At 38.0% G+C, this 22502-nt stretch overlaps 1 protein-coding gene across 3 annotated transcripts in view; it reads right to left on the bottom strand.

Annotated features, from left to right (window-relative positions):
- LOC127440521 (protein FAM110B-like) overlaps window positions 1-21099 on the bottom strand; it is a 59094-nt gene extending 37995 nt beyond the window's left edge. Inside the window, exon 1 of one of the 3 annotated variants that reach the window (XM_051697153.1) lies at window positions 20975-21099. The gene's annotated coding sequence lies outside the window, so the exon portion shown is untranslated. Of the gene's footprint in view, window positions 1-5586; window positions 5710-5931; window positions 5988-20974 lie in introns of those variants that run through there. The other 2 variants (XM_051697155.1, XM_051697154.1) reach the window with 2 other exon arrangements.
- Between the last annotated feature and the right edge of the window lie 1403 nt (window positions 21100-22502).

Here is a 22502-nt window from a genome sequence, read left to right as displayed (position 1 = left end):
GCTGTTCTTTTAATAAATGGACTGGGTGGACAAAGATGCTGTGAAACCACAGTCCTCATCATAACCTTACTTTCAAAATGCCATCTTAGAGAACAACTAAAGCGCTTCAACAGAACCCTCATCCCTGAATGTGTTGAGCAACAGAGCTTGTTAATGAGGAGGCTGTTGTCATGCCATACACCTTGAATTCTCAGCTCTCAACAATTAAAATCCATGGCAGGAACAACAAACATGAACCGATCCACAGCATCAGATACTCTATGACCTCATTTGGAGCGATCAACAATTTAGGTTTGCCCCTGTAGTGTTTGTGCTGAGAGGCCCAGATACTACAGACTGTAATTTCTGAGATGTTTTAAAAAGTTATTCTTATCAAGGTTGGATTATGGACCGATTTAGATTATCTGATTGCGGAGAGGCCTACTACGGCACAACACCCAGAAACAAGCTTATAAAGATGCAAAATTTATGTAGATAGACGAACAACACTTGAATGTGTGACAGAGACTTTTGGCACAATGTGAAATAAATAGAGAAATGAGATATGTTATGAATGAATGAATGAAAGGTACATTTATACAGTGCTTTTCTGAAACTACATTCAAAGTGCTTTACATAGTGAACAGGGGATCTCCTCAACCACCGTAGCAGCATCCACCTGGATGATGCTACGGCAGCCATTGTGCAGTCTGGAGCCCTGCTTTTATTTTTCTGTTAAGGTAATTGTAAAATTAGTCTAGTCCTCTAAACAACAGGTTAGCAGCTGCAAGTTTGTTTACTAATGGCAGCTGCCGACTCCTCTCGTGTGCATTTTTCCACCGAAATGGTGATAGTTCTTGTGCCAGGCCTGTGCTCGGCTGGTTTACGACTGGGGCAATCTCAAATTTCCAGCCACGTTTTCCACTATCTTGAGAACCGAACGATGACGTAACGGGTTACATGGTTACATGGTAGTTTTATGTGACTACCTTACCTGCCCCCAAACAAACATGCCACATAACAGTGTTTGTTTACAGCTTTTACTCCTGTTTTTGAGGACATAATTAACCATACAGAGAAATACAATCCAACGTTATTACATTGCTTAACAAGCTAGCCAGAGATGACATCTATGCTCAAGATGACAGGTAACAAAATTAAATTTTTAATGTGGCTTAACTCGTTAAGTACTAAAGACTGTAACAGTGGAAATGTTATTAACATTGGTGTAGCAGATGGTTATATTTGGACTTTTGCCATAGCATATATAATATTACGTTTACATCTTGATTGATAATCCCACTGGTTTACTTAACAGTTAGCAGCGATCTTCATAACAAAGTGAGTAGTCCCTTTACTGAACAAAATGCACAAAATAAGATGAGAAGAGTGTAAGGAAAGCTAACAAAGTTGGCAAATGTCATAACTTACCGAGATCTGCTACAGAGGACACTGGCGATTCAGTGTTTGTCTCAAGCATGACAGACTGAAATAAATGCCCCAGTTAGATAGCTGGCCAAGCCAATGATAGGTGTCCAAGACATCATTGCCTCATCCACTGCTGCTTTTGCTTAGGTCCATCTTATGGTCCCTGTGCTCAAGTTTCTTTTTTTTTTTTTTTCGTTTATGATTTGGCCAACTGTCCGATCAAAGCTGGCATGCAACATTTCTTTCCTTATCTCCTTGTAGACTTTAAAACATTATCCCACCCTCTGCTCACTGATGTAATCGGTTCCTGCATGGACTGGAGACCAGCAAGTTTTTGGGAATTGCCCTTTTTTTTTTTTTTTTACAGAGGGTAGAAGTACCTACCCCAGAGTAGCAGCTAAAAAGTCTGTCTAAAGTCCCTCTTAACGGCTAAGAGGAACTACAGTTCCTCATGTGCAAAAACAACGAAAAGTACTAGTTCTGGGAAAAAGTACCTAAAACATAGTTGCACTTTATTTTACAGTACGTATACTTTCAGTATACTTACAGGGTGCTTACCCAAGAAATTACTGAGTAATATTAAGTAACTACATGTACTTAATATGGATCAAGGTTAGGGTTGGGTTTAGGTTTAGTACCTAGCAATTACTCTGCTGTAATTATATGGTACGTAAATGTCAAACATTAATATAAAATAAAGTGCTTCCGCTTTAGTTGCTGCAGTGCGAAAGGGCCTTATATAATCTATTAATATTGACCTATTTATCTAAATAATACTAATGTGACTCAAATGGAAATGAACACTAGATAAAGTGACTGTGAATACAGAATGCTGATATTGTGGGCTTGTGAAATGTTTCTTGGAGCTTCTGAGTTTCATTGCAGTAGTATGGGGAAAGGTTGGCTCACAGGAAGTCCAATGTGAGTCAGAGCTCATAAGCGCAGTTTCACCTTTTTCCAAGTCGTGCTTCTCTGAACACAGCATGACCATGCTGAGAGTCAAGAGAGCTTTTGTACGAGAATGTACTTTCCACAGTGAATGAACATTCAGCTTGTTGCTGATCTGTTTTGCTGTTTCAAAGTTCCCACTACATCACAGCACATACAACATTAAACATCGAACTCTCAGCCTCAAAAGAACCACATTAATGTGCAATAGTGAAAACTAGCCTGGAAAAAGTATGTATCAGGCTTGAATTCCATTCTAAATGCTCAAGTGCAGCCACAAGCTAAATGCATTAGCTTTGTTGACTGTATCATGAACTGCTCTTGGTAACTGCCAGATCCTGTAACGCGTAACAATTTATAACTGGCAATCTGGAAGGATGTTCTTCAATTAGAAGTTGCTAATTAGATCCAAGAAAGTCCCTATAAATTATTAAAGGACTCTGCATTTCATTGTCTGTGCCTGTTCAATGCTAACCTCCAATCCCTTCCTGAGATGATTTACTGTATTGCTCTCCACATGAAATGGGTTTGAATCTGAATAATCCTCTCATGGTCATTAAAAATAGATTAATTCTGGCAGTCGCCCATCCAGACAGACAATAATACAGGTTTTTGCTGTACACCCCTGAATGACAAAGTCCCAAATCAGTCTTGGATACTTAGTAAGGTTACAATTGTAGTGAATGACAAAGAGAAAGCCATTTCATAGGAGTTATGGATCAAAAAACACCGGTACTCGACAACAAGATTTTTTTTCCAGACAGAAGGCAAGTCAGAGGAGCAGTCAGTCTTTAGTGAGAAAACAGCTCCCAGAAAGCACACATTCCTGACAGTATGCTCTCACACTGCTCTCACAGCAAGACTTTACATGAGATGTTCTACAGTCGACCAGTCTGATTCCACATCTACTTACAACACCAACAGTCTCACAAATATCTGTCATGAACTGACCTTCTGCAGCCCGAATCCCAAAACTTGATGTGGAACACGATACGAAGTTCACCAAAGAACCCAACTTTCATGAACACTAATAGCAAGCATCCGAAAACTGCGTTTATGGCATTTGGCTTTTCCTCTTTATTTTTTCATGTTTACCAGCTCACATATCCAATGCAAATCAAAGAAAGAGTAATTTAATGCCTATTTTTGCAACCTAGTCTCATAGAATAAACGTTACTATTACTACTAAAGGCCAACTGATATGGGATTTTTGAGACCGATACCGGTTTTGGAGAGGGGAAATTCACCAATTATCAATATGGTGGCCGATATATACAATTTTTTAGCTGGAATGAAAACAGACCTTTTCTATGTGGATTGTTCACCGATTTTGCACCGATATGACTATGCAAAGGTACTCAGAAGGCTGCTTTCTTAAATATTTTTATCAAAGAATATTTGATTCTTTGATAAAAATATCAACAAATTCTAGAAATGAACACTGAGAAAATAAAGAATAAATAAAAATACAATAAATAGCTTAATAAACATCAGTACTGTATGTTTAGTATAAGTCAATTGCTGACCATTTAAATAAAGAATAAATAAAAATAAAACGAATAGCTAAATAAACATCAGTACTGTATGTTTAGTAACAGTCAAATGCTGACCATTAAAATAAAGAATAAATAAAAATGAAATAAATAGCTAAATAAACATCAGTACTGTTTAGTAAGAGTCAAATGCTGACCAATAAAATAAAGAATAAATAAAAATAAAATAAATAGCTAAATAAATATCAGTACTGTTTAGTATCAGTCAAATGCTGACCATTTAAATAAATAAATAAAAATAAAATAAATAGCTAAATAAACATCAGTACTGTTCAGTATCAGTCAAATGCTGACCATTAAAATTAAGAATAAATAAAAATGAAATAAATAGCTAAATAAACATCAGTACTGTTTAGTATCAGTCAAATGCTGACCAATAAAAAAAATAAATACAAATAAAATAAATAGCTAAATAAACATAAGTACTGTTCAGTATCAGTCAAATGTTGACCATTAAAATTAAGAATAAATAAAAATAAAATAAATAGCTAAATAAACATCATTACTGTTTAGTATCAGTCAAATGCTGACCTTTAAAATAAAGAATAAATAAAAATAAAATAAATAGCTAAATAAACATCAGTACTGTTTAGTATCAGTCAAATGCTGACCATTAAAATAAAGAATAAATACAAATACAATAAATAGTTAAATAAACATCAGTACTGTTTAGTATCAGTCAAATGCTGATTATATTAATACCGCCGAGTCAAGATAAACAGATAAGCAGCGGTGTTACTCCGTATTCTGCTATACAAGTTCAGGGGAAACTTTCAACAGTGGAAAACCAGACTTTTAAATATTATATTTTGGAAATGCAACGACTGGAATTGTTCGGTTGAAGGGGGTACCAAACTGTGAATCCTCAACAAAACAGTTTGGTGAATACATGTTTACTCATTAGCTTCCACTCAGCTGACAAGCAATGAAAGTAGCTACGTGCTTAGCTAGTTAGCTATAAGATCATTGTCACGGAGAGTAAAAGATGAACGTTGTTTATTTTACTTTCCAGCATTGTGTCTCACCAACTAGGTAACAACATAGCATGAAATCAACACTCAACAGACACAATCCACCACTGCACCGTTGTCTGCTGAGCTGCAAAAAGATGCTCTGATGTTTATCTTTCAATCTGCTACATTAGCTGGCTAACATAACAAACAGATGTGATCAACATGAGTGACATGGTTGTTAGGGAAAAGGTTAACGTTATATTAGTTATATTGAAAAGGGATAATGATAGGGTCATTGTTTATTAAGTTTCCAGTATGTATTTCACAAACTAGTTAACGTACCAAGACACCGCTCAACTCCGCCCTGTCTGCAGAGCCACCATCAGCTCAGTGTCAGCTCTGTAAACAATGGAGTCGGAGCGTGCTCTGCTGGACAAACTACATTATGACACCAATTCTAAAGCATTGTTTTCTGCATTATATGTTCTGAAAAAAAGTTTTCATATCGGCGCATATCGGTAAAATATACACAGATATATCGGTCGGCACTAATTACTACATTAATAGCAGTCCTCCAACACTGGCTCCGGGCCATCCTTAGAGTTGAGCTACGTTCATTTGTTGTAATAATGCTACTGTATTTATGCTCAAGCAACAACACCAAAGCTGTAGTGAAGATCTTTTGTCACTAATGTCCCTTACAAAAAACACCAAAAGATACCTACTCGCAGAGGCTTCTCGTGAAATCCATACAGAGATGACACATTTCCAGAGTTGCCGTACAAGGAAGCACAGAATCACAGTACACATCATTCGACATACTTTGTTGCCGGCTAGTCTTGTAATTGTGGCACCAGAATGATACTGTCCTCCAAGCTAAACGCAATCTTACAACCGATTGGTTGCACTAGCCAGGAAGGCAGTTCGGCCTCTGTCAACTTCTATTAATCTAATACAGTCTGACTGCCTTCCTTAATCACAGGTCGACATAGTACTGCTTACCCTTTTACCCTTTTTTTTTTTTTTTTAACAGAAGTATCTCAAATTTGAAGATATGCTGATTTTCTTACCATTGGACAGGAGTGCGGTATGTAGTTACAGGTCCATGCACAGTTAAGAGGGTCCATATGGAGACATATGGAGGCTCTGAAGAGTCACCTACCCTAAGAAAGATTTGAGAAACATCTTAATCCCATCAGTGGAGATTGTAGGCCAGATTTCAGTGGGATTACAGTGTCATTACCGCTCTCACTGTCCAGTCCAGCTAAAAAAACACCTAGACACACCAGTGCACACCAGTATATATTCTCTCTTAACAACTATCAACCGACAGCCTGAATGTCAATACAGTATAATACTGTACATTCTATATATACTATATATACTTTTTTTTATATATTTTTATTTTTATTGAATAATGTGTATGTATATAGTGCGTATTGTATACTGTACAGTGTATGTTATTATTTGTATATTGTTGAGTGTAATTATGTGTATATCAGATGTTTAAATTGTGCTGTGTTAATTTGATCTTATTGTAAATTGGTACTGTCTCATCACTGTCACGACTGCTATGTTGATCAGAACTGCACCCAAGAATTTCACACACCATTGCACTTGTGTATATGGCTGTGTGACAATAAAGTGATTTGATCTGATTTGATTTGCATGTTTTATGACCTTGAGCCAGACGGTAACAACGACTGGCCAATGAAAGGAAAGAACTGATAACATCAGGTGAGGATGAGTTGAAGGGATTTCACCTCAGCATTTATGAGATAATGAAGGGCCCTACGCTGAAAGGAGTGAGTTGAGGCATGAAAAAAAATGCTGACATTAAAGCAGCTTGTGAGTCTCTTAGAGCTGTGTTGAAAACTGTGAGAATGTCACCATCTTTAAATTTAAAACAACAAATATTGTAGAGAACATATTCCTTTAAAAATTTGAGTGAAACATCCAAGGGATGGGTTTAAGTAGATGAGCACTTGGAAGTGATTGTAAGGATCGATCATAAAAACAATACACAATAGTGTCAAAAAGAGGCCTCATTTTTAATTTTGTATTTAATAATTAATAATTTGTCTTTAAAATTTTAAGCAAGCACTTCTGTCAGATTTTCACAATTGGCCTCGCTGTTGTGTACACGAAAGACAGATGTGATGTGCTACATGTAGGATTATTTAACCCTCTTTATTTGACATTGTGGCAGGGCGGAGGGCGGGGCCGGGTTGTGACACCCGGCCCCTAATTATGCTGATGAAGCCCAAGAGGGATAAAGGCGACCGGGGATGGCAGTGCGACAGAGAGAGTGTTACGGGCAGCTGCCCAACACCTGTGTGTGTGTCTTTTGGTTCAATTTATAATTAAACTATTATTTATATTACCAAGCCGGTTCTCGCCTCCTTTCCATTGAGAGTGTTACAGACATCCTACCTTCAAACATTCCATTATACACTATGTCATGTATACTTGGAAAGATAGATACTACACAAAAACCTGTTGTAGCTCCATTAAAATAGTGCATGTAAACCTGCCAAGTGTCATTTTGGCTGATTCATCAGACGATATGTCAACACTGTAAATGGCGCTTTCAGTCCAGAGCAGTAATAGCGATCCACAGTCTAGAAAGGTTTAGAGGGCATTAACACAGGACACATTCTTCCTTTCAAAAACAGCTAGATGGAGCGCAACTAAAAGGAATAGAATTCAGGGGTCTAGAGACACATTTATTTTAAGTATTTTGTTTTTTTCGACTTTAGACATTGTTAACATGACACCGTATCTTAAAAACACAATGTTCATGTCACGAGACACTCAAAAATCAGTTAACCTGATGAACAGACAAAAACGTCCATCTGACACATATGTATAGACAAATAATTAACAAATATTGCAAAATAGCCGCCCCGAAATGATTTTATAGAGTACTTGTGAACAGAAAATGACCAAAATGTCCATGCCTAAAACATACCTGCCGAGAGTCACGTGAATAAACAAGTGAGATTCGATACACTCTGTTCCATAACTGTTCTAGGGGGACAATATGTCAAAGAATTCAAAATCCTTGGGCTCTGGAGACATTAAAAGACACTTATGTGCTCAAGCTGATGCCCCCGAGCTGGCTGCAAGCCTGGGAGTCGACTTAGTCGGGGAGGTGCGGGAAATGCGGCGAGAGATGTTGAACATGTCGGCAATGCTGGCGAAGATCGTTGCTGACTTGGAGGATCTTGCTGTGATACGTTGATCGATCACTGCCATGGAGGCGAAGTTCAATGATGTGGTTAAAAGAGTGGGGGATGTCGAGAAATGGATCGATTACCTGGAGTCATCGGAGAGAGAATTATCTGCTAATCCACTAGCGACCAAGGTGGATTTGGAACAAGTCTGGGAGAAGTTGGAGGACATGGAGAACCGTAGCGGCGGAATAACATCCGTATCGTCGGAGTCCTTGAGGGAGAAGAGGGACAGGAAGTTCCTGGATGGACTCATTCAGAATCTGCTCAACATAGCAGGCCATAAGCTGGAAATCGAGCGAGTTCACAGGGTTCCTGCTCGTCGATCCGCAGAGGGAGACAGGGCCCGAACAATTCTGGACAAATTTCTGAGATCATCCAATAAAGATCTTGTGTTACGAGAGGCGAGGAGTAAAGGAAGGCTTTCTTGGAAGAACCACAGCATTTTCTTGTTCCCAAACTTTGCGAATTCGACAAGAGAGAAACATGATCGATTCAAGGAATGCAAGAAACTTTTACATCAACGGAAGGTCGCTTTTGCACTGATATTCCCAGCCAAATTGAGAATAGATAAGGATGGCCGTAAAACATTCACATGCCCACAGCAAGCGATGTCCTTCATAAAGTCCATTGACTTGAGTAAGTCATCTTGTTGTGCTCATATTGCAGCCGAGTGGGCTGGCTCACTGAACATTCACTTGACTGTTTGAGGAATCGGAGCGCCTTTTTAGTTTCTTTTTGTGCTGGTTCCGCCTAGCGGCTGGAGTTTGTTTTATGTAGTAACACTCCTTCGGGACAGTGTTGTGGATGAATCTGCACATTCTTTGTGCTTATGCCTCCTATTGGTTGGAGTTTGTTTTGTGGAGTATTTCTTGCAAGACATTGGAGTGATTAGGTCATTTGTTGCACTCACGTAGCAGCCGAATGGGCCGGCTCACTGTCCGAGGAAACTGAACGTCCTTTTTTTTTTTTTTTTTTTTTTGCTGGTTCTGCTAGCGGCTGGAGCTTGTTTTTTGGAGGAACACACCTTTGGGACAGTTATGTGGATGAATCTACACATTCTTTGTGTTTATTACGCCTATTGGCTGGAGTTTGCTTTATAGATTATCTTCTATGATCTTCTAAGCTGACTCAAGTAAGAGCAGGGCAGTCATTACACTGATAAGTAAGCATCTACAATTCAAATATCTCAAACAGATTAAAGATAAATTAGGAAGAGTCATTATTGTTTTAGCAGAAATTCAGGGGCAAAGTCTTATTTTGGCTAATATTTATGCACCTAACGTTGATGAGCAGGGCTTTTTTATAGATCTTGAAGGGATGTTGCAAGCCGCTGGCACCCCTCATTATATAATATTGGGAGGAGACTTTAATCTTTTGATGGACTCAGTCCTTGATCATAGTGAAGCAAAAGTGTGTAAGCCCCCTAGAGCAACATTGATGCTTAACAGGACGTGTAAAAATCTTAGTCTTACAGATATTTGGAGACTTTTGAACCCATCTGGTAGGGACTATACATTTTTTTCATCAGTCCATAAGATTTATTCTAGAACAGATATAGAACAGAATATATATATTTATTCAAGTCCCTCATTTCATCTGTTGTTGTTGAAAAGGTCATGAGGCATCAGTGAATTTATTACTCCCTGCTAATTCAGAGTCTGGGGGACAGAGCTTCAATTTCTCTCAAGAGATTATGGGAGAAAGATTTAAACTTGGTATTGGAGGAGGGAGTGTGGGCTAGGATTCTAAAAAACATCAAGTCTACATCTAGAGATGCAAGGGTGCACCTTATGCAATTTAAGATTTTACATTGATTCTATTGGACCCCCTTTAGATTGTATAGGCTTGGTCTTAGACACACCCAACTGCTGGCGATGCCAATCAGAAGATGGGGACACAAACCATGTTTTTTGGTGGCATGTTAAGATCCAAGAATTTTGGTTGAGGTTTCATAGTTTTATGTGTGACATTTTGGGCACTCAAATTTCATTTTGCCCCAGACTCTCAGACTCGTATTTTAGGCGATGGGGCAGTCACTACTATAGGGGATAAGTGCATAAAAAGTGGGTCCTAGCCAGTGTTATGATCAGCAGACAGGTCATCCTAGGGGATGGAAGTCAGCTGGAGCGCCCTCATTTCAGGAGTGGTACACAGAGATGGGCAGGGTAGTGGCATTTGAAGAAATGTCATATAGAAGGCTAGGCAACATGGATTTGTTCATCAAGAAATGGGGCAGCTATTTAGCCTTTTTAGAAGGCTCTCAGGGAGGGGCAGTGGAGAGAGACTAGTAGTTTTAAATGTGTGTGTGAAAGTATGCTTTTTATGTTTTTTTTTTTATGTTTCTAAATATTTTCTGCTGTTTTATTGTCTATCTGTGTGTCACTGTCAATTAACGTTTAACCACTGGGGTGCTTTTGTGTGTCAGGTGGGGGGGTGGGCTTTAATGTTCGGGAGGAAGGGTTATAATTTCATATAATTTGATTCTGCATTTTCTGTTATGTCTATTTAAGTTACTGCATGGAATCAATAAAAATTATTAATAATAAAAAATAAATAAAAATAAAAAATAAAAACAAACCTGCAAAATAGAACACATACTTCCTGACTTTTCCCAGACCTTTATAAAACACTTATATGGTATATGTTTGTGCGCTGTGTGTGTATACGTAGGCAATTTAGCTGCCTGTCTACTAATGACATGCTACCAGAGAATTTGATTTACCATCATGAGAATTTGTATCTGGTGTGCGTGACTGCGTGCTAATGCACTGCCACACTAACGGACCCTAGAGGGGCACAATTCCACCCTGGCCAGGGTAGACTCAAGCATTTTACAACCTCTAAGTTGCATTAACTGCACACTCCACCATGTTGTTGCTGCTAGATGCCCAGTGGGAGAGCTAGTACGGATGTAACCATTGCTGGAAGAGAGCTAATGCCAAAATATAGCACAAACAGTGCCAAATAAATAAGCACCTGAAATGTGATGGCAGTGGAGACAGTAATTTATCTTTCCTCTAGACTAGCACATTGTGGACAACGTGTAATAGGTCAGTGTTTGAGTATCATGCTTGGTCCTCTGCCAGTGCCAGGGATTGGTAATTCAAAGCATTATAATATTTTATCTCATGATACTTACTCAATATTCTAAAATCATGTATAGGCATGTTTAGTTACATTTTTCACATTTATATTGTTGGGGAAACTAAAAAGCGATGAACCACCACTCACTATTTACATTCAACCAAAATGCAAACTCAGAACAAGCTAAGAAAATAAGTCAGATACTCCATACAACTAGACTTCAAGAGTTTTGTGTATTGATAAACACGCTGGAACCAACGCTATTCCCTTGTGTCAATTTTTTTTCTGACAATATTGTGTGTGCTCCACACTTCTTCTATGGCTCCATGAAGTAAACCAGGAAGCACACAACAATGCCCATTGAAGATGAATGAGAAACATGTAAAAGATTGTACTGTATCACAGATTTAAATCTCAATACACTAAAAATTAAGAATCAAACTTTTATCATATTGCAACCCAGATATCGATGTAATATTGTATCATCAGGTCCCTGCTGATTCCCTGCTGATATCTGACATTTAACTAAATAGTGGAGATAAGGAAAAAATTTGGTATGAAACCTTAATCATAAATTAGAGGGGGATTCTGCCTTTCTTAAACATGTAAGGCTAATCCTATTGTTTGCATGAAAAAACTGTCCGGATGATAATGGAGCCTGAAACAGGTAAGAGTGTAGGAAATTATAGGTTTAATCCTCACAAGATCAAATGATTTCCTCAAAGGAAGGAGTTCAACTTGGTACATATCACTTTGATGAGCCTCTGTAGAAAATGCCAAGGCCTTGCTGTGAACAACACTATGAAATGTTATGCTTTGTAATTATGACCTCATTCCCTAGAAAAGCCCCGCCCCCAACTAATGCCACTGGATGAGTAACATTGTTGGGGGGGGTCTAAACAGGTTGTTCATATCCAAAGTTTTCCTGAGCAACCACTAGGCGGCACCAAAGAAGATTATAATTGCCTGTTTTGTATTTCTGGTCTCGAGACGCCAAGTAAAATCTGCCAAAACGAGCGATCCAGAGAAGAACAACAACCAATAAAGTGTTACTTACTGTAAAAATGAATTTCAGGCTCAACTTGTGCCATTGTTGGCTGTCATAACAACTCAGATGAATTAATGATATATCAACGTAACTAACCTCTGACCATCGCTTCATGTCATCTACACACTCAGGTTAGGCACTGTCTATAAAAAATGGTCATCTCGACTCTGTGAAGTATAGGCATGTTTTTTGACAATTTTTACAAAAGTAATACCTTAAACATTACATTACTCACTAAGAATATACACTGATGCGAGTGAAAACACTGGAGACCAGAAATTGAAAACAGTCAAATCGTGGAACACTTCCACGTTTAGGGTTGGCGATGCGGTGCGTGGATATAAGAACGGAGGGGAGTGGATACAGTGACACAAGGGATGGGAGGATCGATCCTAAAATTTCAATATTTCCAATACTGATGTTGAATCAAAAAATCTCAATCCTCACACAAAAATATCGATTCTAAAAAAAAAATTTTAATAGGGATAATATTATTTGGTTACCATGAACACAAACAATAATCATAAGCTTCAAAGTGAAATAAAATAGATTAGGCCATATTAGCAAATACATGTGCAGGATAGGAACTATTTCTTTTTCCGCTCATCTTAACTTATGCTGAAAGACACAAGCAGACAAGCGCTTGCGCCGTAACAAGTCTCGTTCAAACAAGAGGGATCAGTGCCTTATAGAGGTAATGATAGAGAATCAGAGAAACAGCTTCTTCTGGAGTAAATTCATGCTAAAATAACAACATATCTAAAGGTGACATTTCTTATAATGAGTTTGTGTGTAATTGTTCTGCTGGTCTCCTTGTTTCATCCCAACCTACAATTATGTCAGTGATCACCAGGAAAGCAGATTCAGCTGACATCTCAACAGCACACATAGTATATTATGTAGGCTACTGTGTTTACGGAACGTGTTATGATTTAATTTCAAATAAAAAATTATGTCCAAAGGTCAGAAATATCCCATGATCCATAACGTGAAGTTTTAATTAACTCAAATATGTAAACGACCAATATATCTTTTTTACAAGTTATTACTAACAGATATTCATTAATAGTTATTAAACAATTAACAAATTCATACTAAACATAGCCTAAATGTATTAAAATACACTGAACTAAGAATATTTCAAGAGGAAAATGCCAATACTTGCATTTCTTAAATGTAATAATTTAAATTATATTTAAGCAGTATAAACGTTAACAATTAATCCATTAATTGATCATTCATTTCCACGAGGATAGATTATGAAAATGTCTGAAAATTGACATCCCTAAGTTGGAGTGTCAAGTTATAAATAGTTTAACTTTTACATGTCTCAAGACCCCTGCATTCTATTCCATTCTGATGTGCTCTGTCCAGCTGTTTTTGAACACATAACGCATTCTACGTGAACACCACCTAAGTAGCACGTCTGATCAGTGTCATGTGAACGCCCATGCAACCAGCCCAATTATTCAGGGCTTCCTTGAGACTGATTAGTCACCTAGACGTTCAGGCAACCCACCAATTATCTGATTTTGAAAATGTGTATACTATAGTTTTGCATATAGCTAATAAAGAAAATGAAACATTTCACATTTGAATGCATATTAATATGTAATTTTCTTCTATTGGGATGAATTCCCATATCCAAGCAACTGCTAGAAATTGGAGATGAGCCAACAATTTCAGATGGACATTTTGCGTCCATAAATGACACAATTTAGTTTTTTATATAAATGATTCATGGAGCTAGGAAATGTAATGGAAAGCATTTGTGGGCAAAGCATTAAAAGGTTTGGTGGGCTATACAAACATTCATAATATTGATCATTGTAACCATAACAGTGACAACAATTCCCTACTTTCCACATCTTTCACCTCCTAAGCAGATAACCTATGAAAGCAGAATATTATAATGCTGCCACAAATAAAGTGTCTTATTTAGTGATTTTTAATAATCCTCAGAAAGTGGGGGAAGGAATGTGACCAGGCACCTCACATCAGCCCCCAGTGTGTGTGCCATCTGCTGTGGAGCACCACCATAGGGCTGCTTTCATCAACACATTCTGCTGAGCTCTTCACACTCACAGCAGTGTGGCCTTAATCCTCCTTCAGCTGACCCAGCGTTGGGCCAAGCTCATTGCAGAAATATTTCTCACAAGCCTGTAAACAAGATGTGATCACATTTCTCTACGATATAAGCCGACAAGGCGTGAGCCGGAATAAGTGCTTAGAGATTCAATAAAGGCCTGATCCACTTTGATTGCAAAATGATTTTATTTTGGTGATGCATTCTGTGAAATCAAAGCCATATTTAGTAGCAGGCATTGTATTGCTAGATTGCCTGTGGTAGTTGTGATATACGAATAGGGCCTCTAAATCAGCCTTGTGTTAGCCAACAGGATATTTTAAAAAAGCAATAAAACAATAACATTGGAATTGGGTTGTGGTCACTTAATAGTTGTGTTAATAGTTGAAACAAGGCAGACTTAAAAATCAGAACTTGGGTCGTGATCATTGGTCAGTGACACATAAGAAGTGAATGTAAAAAAAAAAAAAAAAAAAAAAACATACAAAGCATAATATTAACTGTGAAAAAGCATAATACACTTTTAAACTCTGAATGTGTTATATAGTTTTGAAACCTGTATTTTCAAATAATGTAAATTTATCTACCTTGTTTTGCAATGCGGAAGCAAGCAAACGGCTGTGTTTCCAGCAAGTGTGACAGAGTTACGCTTTCACTAACCGCAATGTAAGGATAGTAAGACCAGAATTTAGTGATATGGGCTTGTTAACTATAACACAACCACAGGATGTACAACAGAATACTATGCCAATGTCGGATCATTTTCTAACATCAGCAATCAGCATTTAAAGCAAAAGAGTAAGTACAGCAGATCATTCACTTGTTGCTGTGTGTTGCATTGAAGAGATAATAATCAAATCTGCTTCTTACTTTACCGACAGCATGACGATGCAGTTTTTTTATGTATCCATGTAAACCTCCATTCATATTTATCTGCAAAACCTCAGATTTTGCCTTTATTTATTTAAAAAGATGATCAGTGCTTGGTCTCTCATTCTTTCTTCCTGTGCAACAGTGTGTGATGAAACGATGGCAAAAATGCGATAAACAGTAAAACTATTTGCGCTGCAAACCAATATGTTTATGAAAATAATGATTAATAGTGATAATATGATGACATACATTGCCAGTCTGCAATATAAAGCAACATAATGTAGTATTTTTGTATCGCTAAAAAAGCTGGAGGTGGCTTATACCGGAAGAGGTCCACATTCAAGATGGATAATGGCAGCGCCCTACTCACGCTGAAAAATAAGATGAATAGGTTTTAGTTATTGAATCACTGATTGAAAATATCATACAGAATAAAACTATTTATTTTAAGAATATTTTTTCACATACAAAAGTAATTAAAAAGCTTTATTAACTAACTAAACAAAGATTGTGTCTGCTAATACTGTACATACAGTACTATTTGTAAAATCCTGAAATAAAAGCTATGCTAGGCTTAGTTAATATTTAGTATATTTTGAAAATACTTAGGACACCAAAAGGATCACTCCATTCACTTTTCATTCAAACAGATCCGAACAAGGGAGACCCAGAAACACAAGCTCATGCGAAGAAGAAATGTAACATTACTCTGCAGAGGGGCCTGGGTAGCTCAGCGAGTACTGACGCTGACTACCACCCCTGGAGTTGCGAGTTCGAATCCAGGGTGTGCTGAGTGACTCCAGCCAGGTCTCCTAAGCAACCAAATTGGCCCGGTTGCTAGGGAGGATAGAGTCACATGGGGTAACCTCCTCGTTCTTGCTCTCAATGGGGCGCGTGGTAAGTTGTGCGTGGATCGCGGAGAGTAGCATGAGCCTCCGCTGAGCCAGTAACATGCGGAGTCTCCGCTGTGTCATGCACAGCGAGCCACATGATAAGATGTGCGGATTGACCCGGATTGAGGTGAGTAACCGCGTCACCACGAGGACCTACTAAGTAGTGGGAATTGGGAATGCCACATTGGGAGAAAAGGGGGTTAAAAAAAACAAACAAACATTCCTCTGCAGATGGAAGTTTGGTGAACTCGGACCAGCGAATTTGGATGACGAGAAGACGTGTTACCAATAGAATGTTACACACTGACCTCTTGGCAGTCATGTATTACAAAGCTGCATGTTTTATTGCTGTAGGACAGTGAGCAGATGGTATATTTTAACATTTTGAAAATATTATTTGCTATTTGAGCATTTTTTTTTTTTTAATTATTAAAACAAGAAGGCCTTGCACGTGGCATCATATCCTGTCCGTTGTGGTGTCCGAAAACATTTTGAACACTCAAACTCCAGTGTGACTGCCCCTGTATGCATGCAGCCAACTGTTGACAACAGAGCTGTGGTTCTGCTGACAGGACGCCTGCACTTCTGTTCAGTTGGTTACTAAACAGCTTTGCATCTTGTGTTTTCTGTTGGGAGTAATATGCCACCTATTCCAAGGACCCTTTAAAGCAGACCAGTGGCACGCCCTCCACAGAAAGCCAAGTCGATAGCTTACGTACACACGTGGACATGCACAGACACAAACACACACCAAGGCTGGGCACATTACAAAGGCCTGCTGGGGGTCAGGCTATGCAGCTGCGTCCCCTGTTGATGTGAAGAATCAGACAGATGGGCCTAAACCACCCCTAGAGAATAAACAATACAAAGGCAACATGAAACCACAATAACAATAGCACAGTCAACCTGAGCACAGAAGTGTTTCATCACGACTAATAACTATAGGTCAGGGGGCATCCAAACTGGTCTGTGCTTTCATTACATCAGTCAAGCAGACAAGCTGCCTAAATTACATTAGCAGTCACAGATGTTAAAGACTTCTTGATTATTCTTTCATTATACAATTGACATAATAATGTCCATTATGTCATAACAATGAATCAGAATCACATTTAAGTTTAACTGGATGTTATTTCAACATATTTCAAACAAAATGTAAGGAATGCCATCTTCAGAGTTTAAATGATTTTTCCATGTCAGTAACCTTTTTTCCATGCTTTGAGACATGACTGCATGGGTTTGTCCTGTCCCTACACTTTTTGTCTCATGTCTTCCATCAGCTGTTCTACTAAAAGCTACCTGACCCATCAGCCTCTCCCGTTCCCCCTCCATGGCTGAATGTTGATCAATGTTGTTAATTAGAGGTGATGAACCTCTTCTGATTATGAATGAAATATCACAAAATTCTGAATCATCCTGATTTAAAGGTAATATGTTTCATTTTTCAAAGTTAAAATACTCCTTTCCCAGTTTAATACACAGAGTCAACTATAAGCCTTCAAAATATTGCTCTGCTTGTTTGACTATCCCGACAAGCTCAACATAGCAACACTTACTCAAACAATAGTGTGAGTTTGGGCGGGACAGCTGGGACTATCTGTGTTTCTGACCTATAGCAGACGAGGGGTGTGTTCCGGAAACCTGTGTGAACATTTTTACAATCCCTTTGATGCTAGCTGTGCAGAAATGACATACTTCACCTTTAACAAACAATAATAAATAGCTTGTTTTGTCATTCTTGTACTTGATTTCAATTTCATTTGTATGCAGCAGAAGTATGAATAGTCCACAAAGGAAGTGTATACTTGCATATTAGGGATTGCATATGATAAACACAACTGAACTGGGCAGATTGAAGGCAGCAGAGCCACTGTTAAGAAAACATGGCTGAATTCACCCTTGGCTTATGTAGTGGTAGGAGGAGTGGGCATTTGAAAAGCTGTTATATACGGACTGGATTTAGTAATTACTCTCATGATTTATCCTGTGACTCACCTCTTCTATTGTTAGAAGCAGGAAAATGCCCAAGACTTCCCACATCTGAACAACAAAACTCACCCTGAATGACCCACTGGATCATCTTAAGTTATGATCCAATCACAGCTGGTTTACGATCAGGCCTTGACTATGTAAGGCAAGGTGCCAATATGATGTCAAAATTTGTCAGCTATTCATAGACTGCTCTGCCGTTGTTGTTGTTGTTTTTTTGTTTTCTTTTGTTTTTGTGGGGGTGGGGTAAGTTGTTTGTTTGTTTTTTAAACAATTCCATAGCCAAAGTGGAGATGGCATTTAAGCCCTTTATTACCTCAAGTCCTCTCAGGCGTGCAGACGGAGACTCAGTCTGACTGCATTTTCATCTGATACCTCTAAACATACTTCATTTCCGCATCTCTGTTGAAGTCATCGTGGCATTCTTCATATAATCATAGCTTTCCAATCTCAAGATACTGTTCTTTCCAGATCCCCTCTTACTCTGTTGAAGGAGGGAGAGCACTGCAATCCTGTAAGTTGCCAGTGTAATATTACTACTGCCTCAAAGCACTTCTGTAACTTTAATGCATTTCAGTGAAAGGATAAAAGTTATATTCCAAAAACAGGGGATAGAGGGAAAACACTATAATTAAGCCCATAAACCTAGAGGGTTACTTCACACAAAAGTTAAAAATTCTGTTCTAATTTGCTCACCCTCTTGTCATTCCGAAACTGTATGACTTTCTTCCATGGACAGGGCTCCAGACTGTGACTAAAATGGTAACAAATGCGACCAAAAATAAATGATTGTGACAATAATTTAAAATCTAGTCGCCACTGATAACAGTCGGGTTCTATGCGTTCATAAGCAGTTTCGTCATCATCTTTAGAGTGCGCACCAGTGTGTCTCGCGCCCCTTTTCACCCTTTCTGTTGGGATAAGCTTGCTGCATGCAACAACAAACAAAGCACGAACTATAATGTCAGATTCGTGAACAAATGACTCTTTTGAACTGGGTCTTTTTAATGAACTGCCAGAAAAGGACTCAGGTTTTGAACACAGGAGCTCAGGTTAGCAGTTTGAATCAGTCACTTTATCAGCAAATCAGCTGTCAGTGAGTTCACATCTGGGAGCGCACACATTTCAAAATAAGAGTCTCAGTTGAATTTCGGGCTTCTTTAAAATTAAAAGTCCTGCATTATGTACCAAATCATGTTTTTTTTTCTTTTTTTTCTTATGGTTATTATTGATTGGGATTTGAGTAGTTCAATAAACTGCATTGGGATTTCATTCAATTTGCACTTTTGTAGCCTCTGTGTCTGGGCCATCCGGTCACAGTAAAGATAGACTAAGAATTATATTAAATTATATTATATTATATGTATGTATTTATGTATGTGAGATGCAGCTTACACAACTATTACACAACTTACACAACTATTAACTATTACTAAGTGCAAACATTCATTCAACTATTGATTTGGCAACTAAAAACAGCCATTTAGATCCTAAATTATTGAGTTTAGGAGCCAATGGCTCCAAAGTAATTTTTTTAGTCTGAGGCCCTGATGGATATCAAGAGGAGAAATTTTGAAGAATTTTGTTGCTGCTCTTTTTTTTTTTTTTTTTTTTTTTTTTTTCATAAAATATTAGTGAATGTCAATCCCTAACATTCTGCCTAACATCTCTTTTTGTGTACAACTGAAGAAATAAAGTCACAGGGGTTTGGATACACCATGAAGGTGAGTAAATGATTTAGAACTTTCATTTTTGGATGAACTATCCCTATAAGCCCAGAATTGTAAAAGACATTACCTAAACTATTCTGCTTAAACCAACTGTTTGTACATGGCCAGTGGGATCAGCAGAGATGTTTTTGGCAACCTTGTCATAGGATGTGCCATTCACATTTGCATTCTTTTAAAGAAAGTGGACAAGAACTACAAAGTAGTGATTAGCAAGCAGTTCCTTGTGCTCAGAACTGGAAACAGTCTGTGGTTTCTCGAACTGAATGACCTAATATAGTGAGATTTTGTCTAATGACTCAAAACAAGAATTTTGAGCTTCAAAGTCTAACTTTGGGAGTCCAGACAAACAAGCCTCTAAATCTGGTTTGAGCAGCTGTGTACCAAAACATGGGCTTTGGTTGAATGACTTCGAACAACAACAAAGTATTTCAATTGCACCTTTTCAATAATGCATAAACACAACAGGTCAACAGTCTCACATTTTCCACTGCAATGACAGGCACCCTGTAAAAAACCTGGTATGTCTGGATGACTTTGCTTCTCCTTCACCCAAAGCTTGGAAAGCTCCAAAAAATAAGCAATATCTAAACAAAAGCATGAAATTTAGGAACAAGGTCAAGGTTGAGGAACAAGGCATTGTTGAATCTGTGTGTTTTGGCATGGTGCAGCTACATTAGTAACAGCCCTGATAGACAATCAATAACCAACTCAACACATTCCAATGGGAAGCAAGGCTCATGCATCTAAATTATCAGACAGTTACAATGGCAGGTAACAAAGTCACATGTGGAATAAAACCTACACTGTTACTGTAAGCGTAATACTGTCTGACTGCTTTGAGATTCCATGCGGTATAATGACAACAAGATTCCCACATTTTTGCTGCTAAATCCAGTTAGGAGGAAAATTATTATGCAAGCACTGGCTGTAATAAGCGAATGCTTCTTGGAAAATGCTACTTCTACATTAAAATCGAGGAAAACTAATGAAGTACTGTAAAACCACATGCAACATGTCATTGCCACTGTTCATATCCATGGAATGTGGATGTCTGCAGTTGAACAATAGGTGAGGGATGCTACTGACTGATACTGAACTGGGCTCTAATGAGCTTTAAACACACACATCCTGAATACATCATTTAAGGAAATGGTCGAGAAAACAAATTACTTACCTTTACGATCTGTGTAATGACTTCAAATGAATGAGGATGCTGCGGTATATTTCCGTGCTCATTCGTTGTCGACTAGGGCTCAAAGCCTTGCGTTGGGCAGCACCTACCCGCGTATTCAGTCTCATTGCATCGTGAGCCTTGGATCCAGAATGCACTGTTGAGCGAAAGCGGGGGAGGATCGTCCAAACAGACTTTATCTGTTCCACTTATTAGAGTTGTCTGACTTCCAGTTTTATGGTATAGAAAATAAGAAACTATTTTAATAATGAATATATTAAACATGTGTAATATATATTCTTTGTACAATTATATTTCAATGTTCAAACCTACAGTCCACCCCTAATTTGAAAATACCGCGGTCCTTTTTGTTAAAGGGACCACTACTGGTTAACCGCGTACAACTGATTGGCACTATCTGGGGTTTCACAAAAGCATTATAGAGCTTATTGAGAGTAGTGCAATATTTACATTTTGACGCGAATTAAAACGAGGCTGTGAGGGATAGTCTTACAGTTAATTTAATGGGCTGCACTCCAGAAAGAAGGAAAAAAAAAAAAACACAAGTTGTGAAAATTAGAGCTTTATAAAGTGCATGCCATTGAACAGATACTATCCATCACAGCTTTGTTTTCATTTCCATCAAAAACCAAATATGGCGCAACTCTGAAAAAAGTCTATAGCCCAAACTACAGCCGACACAATAAGACAAAATATAAAGTCATGTAAACCAGTGGTTCTCAACCAGGGGGCCGGAACCCACTAGCGGGTCTCAGCAAACTTCAAAGGGGGCCTCAAGATGACTAAAATTATTTAAAATAAGTCAATAAGCTATAAAATAATCTAAATTGCTATAATAAATCAATTAAAAAAAACTATAAAAACACTTTCAGATACTTTCAACAACTGTTTTCACTGAATAACATACAGTTCTTGAAACTCTGGAACGACAATAATAATGGTGAATTATTTTAATGGTGTAATATTGACATTTCTTGTTTCTGTTAAAGGGATTATTCACCCAAAAAATGAAAATTCTCTCATGATTTACTCACCCTCATGCCATCCCAGATGTGTCTGACTTTCTTTCTTCAGCAGAACACAAAGACTTTTTGAAGAAAATCTTGGCTTTGTAGGTTCATACAACGCAAGCGAAAGATGTACAGAACTTTTAAGCTACAAAAAGCACATAAAGGCAGCATAAAAGTAAAACAAAACACTTTAATCCATGATAGGTGTGTGTGAGAAAAAGATCAGTCCTTTTTTACTATAAAGCTCCACTTTCACTTCCACATTCTTTTATTTTTTGGCGATTCACATTCTTCATGAATACCGCCACCTACTGGTCCCAGGCTGGACAAAGGTGGAAATTTATAGTAAAAAATGGACTTAAATATTGATCTGTTTCTCACCCACGCCTATCATATTGTTTCAGAAGACATGGATTTAACCACTGAGTCTTATGGATTACTTTTATGCTACCTTTATGTACTTTTTGGAGCTTCAAAGTTCTGTCCACCATTCGTTTGCA

The sequence above is a fragment of the Myxocyprinus asiaticus genome, chromosome 5, assembly GCF_019703515.2.
Source record: "Myxocyprinus asiaticus isolate MX2 ecotype Aquarium Trade chromosome 5, UBuf_Myxa_2, whole genome shotgun sequence".
In the NCBI taxonomy this organism is placed as follows: domain Eukaryota; kingdom Metazoa; phylum Chordata; class Actinopteri; order Cypriniformes; family Catostomidae; genus Myxocyprinus; species Myxocyprinus asiaticus.
This window is presented reverse-complemented; position numbering and strand designations above follow the sequence as displayed.